This window comes from Leptonychotes weddellii, chromosome 15, assembly GCF_054177405.1.
Source record: "Leptonychotes weddellii isolate Sample4059 chromosome 15, ASM5417740v2, whole genome shotgun sequence".
NCBI classification, from domain to species: domain Eukaryota; kingdom Metazoa; phylum Chordata; class Mammalia; order Carnivora; family Phocidae; genus Leptonychotes; species Leptonychotes weddellii.
The window spans coordinates 4,177,680-4,190,380 of NC_138383.1; positions in this window are offsets into that span (position 1 = coordinate 4,177,680).

Genomic DNA, 12,701 nt, shown 5'->3' on the forward strand with positions numbered 1-12,701 from the left:
AAGTTCTCAGTAAGGGCTCAGCGCTGCCTGCTCCTGGCCGCCATCCCAAACAGCACACAGGAGAAAGTAGGCTTAGCTTCATCAACACTCTCTTCCCCTCTTCTCCTTTACTTTCCATGGGGCTCCAAGAAGCGTTTTTATTTCCTGCCAGGGAGTGGGAAACCCTTATAAATGAGAACTCGGGTACATGTGGCTCAGTGGGTGAGTCCTTCCCACCTGCTCCCCATCGTCAGAAATCTGTCCAGCCAGGTGACCTTCCCCAACCCCTGGTTAGAGTCAACTGGACCAGAGTAGACCCTGGACTCTGCCTGGGCCAACCTCCCACTCCTTATCTAGGGATGGTAGGCTGAGGCAGGGCAGGGGTGTGAAGGAGGTGAGCAGCCCCAGGCCTGGGGATATAGATGAATTATGGGCAGCTGTCAGTAGATTCTGGGATGGCCACGCCCCCCACGACCCCCCCCCCCCAACCAGTCGTCACTGGAACTAACACAACACCCCTAACTGCCATGTGTGCAAATTCTACTCTGGTCAAGCTTTGTTCTGATTCAGCCAGAAGGCATGGTACGGCCCTGACACTGAGGCCTCTGGTTCCCGGAGCCCAACCACCTCTCAAGAGTCTGTCGAATTGTTGGCTTCGTTCATTTTATTTAGCTCACGTCAGAGATGCCCCGGTGCTCATCCATCCTCAGAGTAGATGCATCCTGGAGTCATGGAGGATGTTTTCTGTTGGGTTGGCCCCTCTCTCGACGCTCACCTTTCTGCCTGTGGGTCATAATTCACAGGTACCTGGGCACCCAGGAACCAGGAACCCCTGTGTTGTAGTGATTCAGGACATCTAACATTCCCAAGACTCTGAAGGAAGGATGAGAGGGAGGGAGGGAGGGAAGGAGGGGCAGTGAGGTGTTCTGTACAAGTGCGTGGCTTTCAAGATGCATGAAGGTTGTTTAAGCACAAAAATTTTATTTTCATTCTTTGAAATGATAGTATAAATGATAAAACGTATAACAAAATCACTTGCCTTCATAGAGTACACCAAACTTTCTCATGGCTCAAGATCATCTTAAATGACACCTTTAACAGTTACTGATTCACATACTGCTATGTTGCTTCTTCACGAAACGTCCCCAGGCCACTGTGCTGGCCACCTTTTAAAAATGTTTTTTCAACACTCAGCTCCCTCACCTATTGTGTGGCTTGTGACAAGCCATATGACGTCTCTGAGTCTCAGTTTCTGCTCCTATAAATGTAATGACAATGTCTTACATAGCTTGCGAGGCGGATGTATTGATTAGAAAAGCAACGTATGGGGACACCTAGGGGGCTAAGTTGATTAAGCGGCCGACTCCTGATTTCGGCTCAGGGTCGTGATCTCAGGGTCCTGGGATTGAGCCCTGCATAGGGCTCCCTGCTCAGCGGGGTGTCGGCTTCCCCCTCTCCCTCTGCCCCTCCCCCTCCCACTCGTGCACTCTCTCTCTCTCTCTCTCAAATAAATAAATAAAATGTTAAAAAAAAAAAAAAGACAAAAGAGTGCTATTGCCCTCTGGCGGACAGGAAGCCTTCACCAAGTGGTGGCAGAAAGCTTAGCAAAGCTGGTGTCTGCAGTGGTATAGAAAACAGACGGAAAGTGTGCTCGCGAACTTGATGATCTAGCTAAGGGGCTTTCCAGGGGGAGGCAGAAGGCTCTGCCTATAATAAAATGAGAAAGGAGAAAGATGAACCAAGAGCAAACGATTTGAGTTTCAAGTGGAATTGCGAGGAAATGAGAAAAGCTGGAACTGTCTCTGCAGCCAGCAAAGGGTTCTCAAAGTAAGAAAGGGCCTCAGAACAAGGAAGTCCAGATGGGACTGTCAGATCCTTGGGGAAGACTTCAGGGAAAAATGTGCAACAAGAGTGAGCCGTGGGGGCGCCTGGGTGGCTCAGTCGGTTAAGTGGCTGCCTTCGGCTCAGGTCATGATCCCAGGGTCTGGGATTGAGCCCCACATCGGGGTCCCTGCTCAGCGGAGAGCTTGCTTCTCCCTCTCCCTCTGTCTGCCGCTCTGCCTGCTTGTGCTCTCTCTCTCTGTTAAAATAGATAAATAAAAGTCTTTAAAAAAAAAAAAAAAAGAGTGAGCCATAATGTGAACTGTGGGCTTTAGTTATCATGTATCAATATTGGCCCATCAGTTGTGACAAATGTACCACTCGAATGCAAGATGTGAAGAAGAGGGAATGCTGGGGGCGGAGTGGGGGCCGTGCGGGGCCCACGGGAACGCTCTGTGCCTTCTGCTCCCCTTTTCTCTAACCCTAAAACAACTCTTTACACACAAAGTCTATTCATTTTTTAAAAAGTTTTGTGGGTAGGGTTTTTAATGCAAGGAGCCGATTTTAAATGAACACATAGGCAGCCCCCAAGGTTTTAAAGGAATTAGGTTTGGACTAACTGGGATAAAGACGAGGCAAAATGAAAAAAGAGGTTTTTGGACTCTCAGCCTTTTAGAGGAGGAAGCAGGCTGAGAAAGCTATCCAGTTGCAAACTCTGTTTTCTTATGAAAGAGGAAGTGTGACTCAGAGAACAGCCCCAGGCAGGGGCGTAGGACTTGAGGAACCCTCCCCCAGAGACCCATCTGCACCAGGTGGCCTCAAGAACTAGACTGGATCCTGCACCTGGAGTCTGGGCCCAAAGCACGTGGACCAGACGTCAGGGGTCTTGGGGGCGGGTGAGTGTACTTTGCATGTGGGAGCATGTGGGTTGCTGTGGCCCAAGGATGGGCCGTGTCAGAGCATACTTCCGAAAAACGGCCACGGCACTGTCTCCATCCCCCTTCCACACTGTGACCTTACCGTTCTTCCCTAGGTCCCTCCCTTTGAATGTGGGAGAGCCTATTGTTTCATTATAACCCTTAAACTTGAGCCGCTCCAGACTTCTTTGTGATGAGGAAGCCAAGGCACAGGGAGTGTATCCGTTAACTACTGCTGTGTAACAAATTGTCACAAACTTAGTGGCTTAAAATGACACATGGTTAACATCGCATGGCTTCTGGGAGTCAGGAATATGTGCGTGGCTGGGCTGGGCTCGGGGCTGCACAGGGTCTCATAGATGGCAGTCCAGGGGCTGGCTGGGGCAGGGTCTCATCTGAAGGTTCAGTGAGGGAAGGATACACATCCAAGTTCATGCGGTTGTTGCCAGAACTGAGCTCCGTGGAGGCTCTTAAACTGAAGGCCTCAGTTTTGCACCAGCTAGAACTGAGCTCCTTGGCACGTGGGACTCCCCGACTCAGCAACTTTTCCATCAAGGGAAGACGGTCTGCTGGAAAGATGGAAACCATGATCTCGTAATCTGATCACGGAGGTGGCCGCCCTGAATACCGGGAGGCAGGCAAGCTTTGGGACCATCGTAGAAGCGGCATGCCCCAAGGAGGCCACAAGCGGCGATCTGGTCGGCAGTCCTGGTCTCTGGGTCTTCCCAGCCCAGGTGCCAGCGAGGTGAGCCTTCACGTGCTCCCCACACTGCACCTCCCGCATCGTCTGCCGGCCTGAGACCTCCGGCCCCAGCCACTGCCCGTGCCCCCTGCCTCCGCTCACCTTTTCTTCTCTGTCTTCCGTCAACATCTTGCTAGTCCTTTCCCTGGACATCCCACCCAGGTTTCCAGGCCCAAGTGGTCAGACTTGGCTCTGACAAGCCATCCAGGGGGATTGCTCCTGTCCTCTATTCTTAACCGGCCCCGGTCACGCCAGGTGTGTGGCTCTCTTTGCTTCTTCAGCTCAGCTCAGCATATCTGCTGCTGACTGTTCTCTAACTTGTGCCATCCCTGAGCTTGAACTTGTTAGATGACTGAGGCCTTGCTGCATGTGCAGAGTTTACGGTAAAGGCGTGGCCACTCTGACACCGGCATTTGCGCTGTGGGAGAGTGCGTGGCTCCCACATGTCCGGAAAGCACTCTGGCAAATATGTGTCAGGAGCTTTATCCTCTTAATTACATTGTTTTTTCATTGGCTGATTCAACACATATTTCTTGATTACTCATTATGGCCCCTTCCCTCTAATGCTCCTAGTTGGGTCGGGAAAACAGACATTAACCAAACCAACATAGAAGAAGGTGCCGTCAGAGTATACACTAAAAGCTTCACATCTGGTCCGGGGTCAGGGAGGGCTTCTTGTAGGAGGGGGGACTGGGCTGAGGTCAGAAAGATGAGTCAGGATTAACCAGGAAAAACGGAGGGGAAGGAGACGACAGGCAGAGAACAGCCTGTGCAAAGGCCCTGTGGTGGGAGGAAATGTGGTCCCTGCAAGGAACTGGAGGAGGACGAAGGAGGCTTGAGCCTAGAGAAGCTGGAGAGATGGTGGAGGAAGCAGGCCTCACAGGCACTTTAATGACTTGGACCTTTACCCTAAAAAAGAACGGGAGGTCATGGAAAGGTTCCAAGAGGGAGAAGTGGGGCTGGCATGAGCAGACTGGCACTCTGGAATAGCCGTCTAGCTGGACTGCAAACGACAGGAGGAGGCCAGAGTCCAGGGGGAGCCTGAGGCAGTGTTCCAGGCTGGGACGATGATGGGGGTCAGGGCAGGGGGATGGTGAGATGCAGAGAGAGAAACTGCAGAGTATCAGAAAGGAGCCCCAGAGGTAAAGTCACCCGGGCCTGGGGATGGGCTGCATCAGGACGGCTCAGAGAGACGAAAGAGGGACGGATGGAGGACCGGCTGAGCTTCAGGCATGTCGTGTTGGGGAGGCTTCCAAGCATCCAAGGGGACCCATCAGCTGGGCAGTGGCGTCTGTGCTTGGGCATCGAGGTGGGTCTCGGCTGTCAAGATCCCTCCCAGAGTCTGCTGGGCGCTGGGAGGGGAACAGACAGACCCACGGACAACAGGTGTGCACTGGACCTTCTCAGCAGCCTGCCGGCAGTGCGGGGAATTAAAGCCAGTATTCAGGAACAGCCTTAGCGTTCAAGAAGTAACAGCCCCGTCTTTGGTGGAAGAGTACGCAAAGCTTCGGCGAGTGCCAAAGGAAGATTTGGGGAAAGTTTCAGAACTAGATAGGGGTGATGTTTGTACACCATGAATGTGTTAAATGCCACCGACTTGCTCGCCTTAAATGGTTATTTTATTTTATGTGATTTTCACCTCAATAAGTTTTTTTTTTTTAAGATTTTATTTATTTATTTGACAGAGAGAGACACAGCGAGAGAGGGAACACAAGCAGGGGGAGTGGGAGAGGGAGAAGCAGGCTTCTTGCCAAGCAGGGAGCCCGATGTGGGGCTCGAACCCAGGACCCCGGGATCATGACCTGAGCCGAAGGCAGACGCTTGACGACTGAGCCACCCAGGCGCCCCGTCAATAAGTTATTTTTTTAAAATGAGGGTTGTGGGCTGGGCTCAGTCGGTGGAGTGGAGCGTGCGACTCTTGATTTTGGGGTCGTGAGTTCGAGCTCCGCGTTGGGCACAGAGTTTACTTAAAAAACAAAAAGAAGGCTGCAAGGGCCGTAGGTACACAGAGATCTTGTCTAGAAAACAGAAAGATGATGCATATAGTAAAAGAAACATTAAAATATAGGAAATGTTACACCGGATGCTAACGGCGGTGCCTACCCGTCGTGGGATTATGGGTGGCTTGGTTTCTTCTTTGTATTTTTCTGTGTTTTCCATGATGAACGTATATTGCTCTCACCATCTGAGAAAACAGCCACCCACACCATGTATACACGTACGGACAGGCTCCTATCAATGGATATTCTTACCTGTGTGCGTAGACACCCGTGTTCAAGGTCGATGTTGGTATACTTTCACAGCTTTGTCTGGCCTTCGGATCTTTTACAATCACACTCATCGTTATCAGGACCTCAAGCAGGATTTTTTTACATTGGGGCAGTTTGGACTGCTGACTTTCAAAGTGACTTTAAGCTTCATTTCAATGGGTGGTTTTCTCGTGAGCCCATTCTACGGAAGATGGGACACGGAGTCCGAGGTCACCCAGGGCCCGCACACTAGGATTTCCCTCCCCACGAAGCACGGCTTCTCCCAAGGCCACGAAAGCCAGCGCTGGGCCCCAAATCCTGAGAGTCCGAATCTGCCATTCTTGCAGGTGGGGCCTCAAACAGCGGCTGAGCCCCCTGGAGGGAGAGATCGGTCCTGGACTCATGCGGAGTGCTTCCTCAGACAAGGCGCTTCCCTCCCTCGCCAGCAGCCTGAGGAAGGGTGGCCCTTCTGAAGGATTAACCTGGCACCTCGGATCCAAGTAAGACCTCCACTTGCCGCCCCTCTCTCGGGAGCCCTTCTCGGGACGCCGGGAGCAGCCACTGCCCGTCTCCAGGACGCATTCCATGATGCTCTCAGGGTTCCTCGTTGTACGGAGAAGGGCTCTGAGGTCACAAAGCGTCCACACTTACATCAAACAAAACTAACTGGGCAGCATTTTGCTGTAGGACTTCTCAGAGCCTTTAATGTGCTCGTAGATGCTGTGAGGCTCCAACAAGAGTTAGAGTACACAGCACTTCCCAAACTTGGGACACCAGGACTCTTCTGTTACAAGTGCCTTGCGGTTCCGCGGGACATTCTCTGGGCAAGGAGGCTTGTAGGAGGGCCGTGGGTCGGTGGGGGCAGGGAGGGCCACCCATCAGCCAGGAAGTCCGCCAGGCTCCAACGTTAGCTGCAAATGAAGGCTCCTCGACCCTGGGCCTGCTCTCCTCTGCCCTTGTCACTTCCTGCTGGCCTTGCCCACTCTTCCTGTCCCCTCCACTGCCCTTCGGAGGAGGAGCCGGGATGAGGTTTCTGATGGGAAAACCACCAGGCCCTGGAGTGAGGCGGGAAAGGGACTGGCATCCTTGGCAACACAGTACCCGTGCTTTCGGCTCAGGGGCAGTGGGAATCCCCAGCAACGTGGAGAGGCAAGCCCCCACTTGGAGCTCAGCCCTCAGTTGGCCCAGGAGCACATCCCACCTCTGTGCCTCTGCTCGTGCCCTCCTGGGCCCCTAGCACACCTTCTGGCCCTGGAGCCCCTCTGCCTCCGTGGGGCTGTTCCCCCCGCCGGGAGGAGGTGCAGGGAGAAGCCAGATTCGTCTCTGTCCACTGGCCTCTCCCAGGGAGCTTTCAGAGCTCCCCACCAGGCCCGTTCCATCAGGTCTGGAGGTGGAGCTTTCCAAAATGCTCCCTGGGCTCAAACCACCGGTCTGCTGGAGGGAAACCCGAGGTCTGGGTGGACAGCCCAGGGCCGCTAGGCATCAGCCCGATGAGCTTCTGCACAGTCCTAAATCTCTGTGCCTCAGTTTCCTCACCCGTCCCGTGGGGATAACAACGCCTGCCCTGGGCTGTTGTGGGGTTGGGGTATAACAGTGGCGCTCCCCCATCCCCAGGTGGACGGTGAATGAGTGAGGGCAGGAGTGGCCTTCCCTCCCTCAGGGCCGTGTGCAGGGGCGCTCCATAAGCATCCGACAGCCGAGTGCTGGAGCCAGAGCCCCACGCGGGACGCGCCGGGCTGGGAAAAGCCGAGTGTCTCCTCTTCTCATGAGAGCCATCATGGTACAGTTCTCCAGAGTAAGTGAATCTTAATTTGCTTTCATCAAAAGCAAAAATAAATATAGGGCCTGCCAGGGGCTGCGGCTGCAGGTGCCATGGGTCACAGAGTGGGGGGTGGGGCGGGCACACTCGGGTGCTCTTGGCACACTCGGCTCAGCCCTCATGCTCTGCAGGTGTCCCTCGGCAAAGTTGCAGGACCAAACACAGAATGCCCAGTGAGATTTGAGCTTCCAGGTGAGCAGCAAATCATTTTTGTAGTATGACTATGTCCCATGTAGTATTTAAGACATAAAGGTATACTTTAAAAAAATTATTGTTTAGGGGCGCCTGGGTGGCTCAGTTGGTTAAGCGACTGCCTTCGGCTCAGGTCATGATCCTGGAGTCCCGGGATCAAGTCCCGCATCGGGCTCCCTGCTCGGTGGGGAGTCTGCTTCTCCCTCTGACCCTCCCCCCTCTCATGAGCTCTCTCTCTCTCAAATAAATAAATAAAATCTTTAAAAAAAAAAATTTATTGTTTATCTGAAATTAGCATGTAGCGGAGCATCCTATATTTTCACTTGCTAAATCTGGAAACTCTGGCCTCAGCCCCCGGACCTAGGCTGGCAGTCCTGGAGAGTAGCTTTAAGCATCCCCCAGTCGGGGTTTCCAGACACCAGGCTGGGGGCTGGGGCCATGCCCCTGACACGTGTTCCAGTCAGAAGCAAAATGAGACCAGTGAGAACAATGCAAAGAGGTGGGTTTCGTGTTTTTGTTTTTGTTCACCCTTTTCTCTTTTGTGAAAGCCTAAGATATTCAAAGGACTGGTCTTTCTTCTGAAATTTTCCTTTCCTGTGTAAATGCTCCCCACCCCCCACGCCCGCTCTCAGAGCTGTTCCCCGAATGTGGGGCCATGAGGCCTGGCTGTGCCCTCCCTGTTATGTCTCTTCCTAGCTGGGAACCTTGGAAAAAGCACTTAACCTCTCTGCTCTTTCACTTCCTTACGCATGGAATGGAGATCATGACCTCTCCAAGGCCACAGGCTTGCTCAGGATTGGACAGAGGCCACCCTGGTACATCCACATGCAGACGCTCGTCACGTGGCTCATTTAGGATGTGTGCACTTTGCCGTGTCATGCTGTAATTCAACAAAATAGTTTCCAAAAAAATTCAGTTAGCAAAGAGGCTTCCAACAGAGAGAAGCTTACCCCATTTATCTTGCAAGGAGATATTATTACCTCCAACTTTGCAATGGGAACATGAAGTTATTATCCATTGTCTGCACGCAGCTGCAGAGCCCGCCATTTTGGAGGGAAAAAGATGTGTAGCTGAGCTCACATTTGGGTCAGCTTGATGAGGTTGCATTTTTAAAAGTTAACCTGCAAACCCATTACATTCCGGGAAGCTGAAAATTTGCACTGGTTTTCTATTTTTAATGGATTTACAATAAAAGGAAATATTTAAAGCTTAAAAAAGTAGATGGCACTTTAAGTTCATTTTCCAAGTCATCTCATTTAGCAAAGGCAGATAAACTATAAAAAGAGAAATTTAAAAAACATAGCCGGAAGAAAACCTAAGATCCATGGGGCGCCTGCGTGGCTCAGTCAGTTAAGTGTCTGCCTTCGGCTCAGGTCATGATCCCAGGGTCCTGGGATCAAATCCCGCATCAGGCTCCTTGCTAAGCAGGGAGCTTGCTTCTACCTCTCCCTCTCCCTCTACTGCTCCCCCTGCTTGTGCTCTCTCTCTCCCAATCTGACAAATAAATAAAAAAAAAAATCTTAAAAAAAAAACCCTAAGATCCCCATCTCCATGTAACAGAAACTGAAAGGAGACGGCGGAGTGGGGGCGGTGTTCTGGCTGGGGCTACGCCGTGGGGGGGTTGGGGCAGGGCTCCCAGCCGTGTGCCTGGACAAGTGGAAAGGAGCAACTATAGTTTCTAAGCCATGACACCCAGGGACTCAGCAGCTGGGTCCCCAGCAGCTCCCCACAAGATGGGCACTCCGAGCCAACAACAAATGGCTTCATTGTTCTGCACTGGGGCCCCCAGCAGGCCAGGTGGAGGCAGCTAGATGATGGGGGATGGACGGAGAGGGGAAGAGATTGGAGAGACAGAAACATCGACTCAAGATGAACCTACAAACCTGATCCCCAAAATGGGCAAAGCTAATGCTGATAAAGACAATCCAGAAGATCAACCATGCAGATACAAAATCACTCCTGGTGAAGTGGAAATAATAGAGGAATCTGAAAATGATTTTCATACTATTTACTGATTGATTGAGAGAGAGTGAGTGCATGTGAGCAGGGCAGCAGGGCACAGGGAGAGGGAGAGAGAGAGTCCCAAGCAGGCTCCATGCTGAGACCCTGAGATCCTGACCTGAGCCAAAATCAAGAGTGAGATGCTTAACCAACTGAGCCACCCAGACGCCCCTGCAAATGGTTTTCAAATAAAAGTGTTTAGGAACATCAAAGAAAATAAAAAGTTATGAAAGCGAAACCAACTTAAATGAAACAGAACCGCACGGTCATGATAAAGAATCAACGGGCAATCCCGGAAATGAGAAGTTTCAAAGTTAAAGCTCGACAGACAGAATATATGTTATCGGACACACTGAGGAATGAGGTAGCTGGCAGATATTGCCGAGAATGTGGCCCGGAAATAAACAAATGAAGCAGATAAGAACAAGAAGTTACAGGTAAGAAATGCAGAGAGCGGATCAAGAAGTTCCAGAATATATCTCACAGGGGCTTCAGAAGAAGAAAATAGAAGGAATGATATAAAAAATCATGTTCTGAAACATAACTGCTGAAAGCTCTCAAAAACTAAAAAAGAAACGTGCCGTGCCGGATCAATAAACACCCATCCGTAATTAGAGACGTCACGGCGAACCTGCAGCACACCTCCAAGGACACGGAAAAGTCGGAAATGCTATCAGAGACAATAAGATCATCCATGGAGAAATGAGAATCCAGCAGGTTTCTTGTAGTCTGGGGCAATCCGTCCAACGGCCGAAGGAACCCAGCTGCCATTCTAGAATTCTAGAGCCAGCTAAGCTCTTCCTCAGCAGTGAGAACCAAGCACATTTCCAACATGCAAAGTCTAGGAAAGAGTTCCCTAACCACAAACCATCCCTGAAAATTTACCAAGGGTGAACTTTGGCAAGAAGAAAAGTCAAGCCAGGAGGGAAGAGAAGGCTGCAAGAAACGAGGGTGAACACAGGGGTGCCTGGGTGGCTCAGTCAGTTAAGCCTTCGGCTCAGGTCATGATCCCAGGATCCTGGGATCGAGTCCCGCTTTAGGCTCCCTGCTCAGCAGGGCATCTGCCTAATCCTGCCACTCCCCCTGCTTGTGCTCTCTCTCTCTGTCAAATGAATAAATAAAATCTTTTTTTAAAAAGAAAATCTTAAAAAAAAAGAGAGAGAATGCGGAAACCCTTCTCAGTTCCACAGAAGAGAGGAAGAGGACACAGAGACGTGATAAATAAAACCATAAAATCGAATGACAGAGGAAAGTCCAAATAAGCCAGTTATGTAGAATGATGTGAACAGGAAGGTTAACACACACAATTCTAGGTGTTGCTTACAGATATTTATACAAGTAAAAAAAAAAGTATAAAATTATAAATGCAAAGACATTAGGACAGCAGTTAGCTCTGGGGAAGGAGGAAGAATGGGGCCCCAGTGGGTACAGAGGGGCCTTCAGTTCTGTGTGTAAGCGTGTGTTGTTAACATCTACTGGGAGAGAGGGAAGGAGGGTCTGAATCACATGTGGCGGGATGCTCTCCTTTCCTAGCACTAGGCGGCGTGAACAGGTGTTTGTTGTATGGCTCTCCATTTTTCTGATGCTTGAAATATTTCATTATTTTTTTAAGATTTATTTATTTATTTTAGAGAGAGAGAGAGAGAAAGTGAATGGGGCAAGGGGCAGAGGGAGAGGGAGAAAAATCCTCAAGCAGACTCCCTGCTGAGTGCAGGGCCCCAGGAAGGGCTCGATCCCAGGACCCTGTGATCATGACCTGAGCCGAAATCAAGAGTCGGACACTTAACCGACTGAGCCACCCGGGCGCCCCGGTATTTCATCTTTTCTGTGTACATTCAGGGGCCCCGAAATATACCCTCTTCCCTGAGTCCTACCTGTGCACCTTTAAAAGGGCCACAAAGACAGATCCCGCAGGACTCCCCTTCTCTGCGGTCCCTAGACAGTCGGATGCCTTGAGAGAGTGGGGTGGTGGGGGCCCGGGCTGGGGGGGTTAGTGTTTCATGGGGACAGAGTTTCAGCTGTGCAAGATGGAAGAGTTCTGGAGACAGATGGTGGTGAGGGCTATACAACAGCGTGAATGGACCTAACGCCCCAGAACAGGATGCTGAGAAGGGGGTGAGGCAGTAAATTTTGTGTTATGATATTTTACCACAATAAAAAAAAAAGGGACTCCGATTCACCGTCCACCGCTGTGAGCACTCGGAGGTGGCAAGCACCGTCCTCATCCCACACCAGCTTCCGTGGGTCCCAGGATGTCCTGCAAACTCTCCGACGGTGGGTCAGGACCCGCGCACGGGGATGGATGCTCCTTCTCGATAGACAGAGATGGTCGTGGTGGCTGTCCTCAGTGGTGGTTCGTTTTCGTAAACACCCATTTAATGTTAAATGAGCTGAGATCTGCTTTCCCCCCACTCCCGAGTTTACCCCGCGTTTCCCTTTCCCGCCCCTGGGCGGCCCCTTCCAGCACCCGGACAAACATGGGAATGCATCAGAGGCTGAAGGGCCCCAGAGGGACCAACCCGGGCAATCCTGTAACTGGACTAAATCCCCTTACCACCGTACCCCAAGGCGGAACATTCCAACAGCCGCCAGAGACCGCCAGGGCTGCCGAAGAGCCCCTGCGTGGGGAGGATTTTCTGAGACCTTAATTTACACACCTTTTCCCTGTATTTCCCCAAACCTCGATTCTAAGGTGTCAGGGATTTGCGGCAGGGTGTGAAGCAAACACTGACACTGACGGAAGACAGTGTCCCCTCTTGCCTTTCAAGAAGAGTTCTGCTGGATGGTCAACTCATCTTCGACAAAGCAGGAAAGAATGTCCAATGGAACAAAGACAGTCTCTTCAACAAATGGTGTTGGGAAAATTGGATAGCCACATGCAGAAGAATGAAACTGGACCATTTCCTTACACCACACACAAAAATAGACTCCAAATGGTTGAAAGACCTCAATGTGAGACAGGAGTCCATCAAAATCCTAAA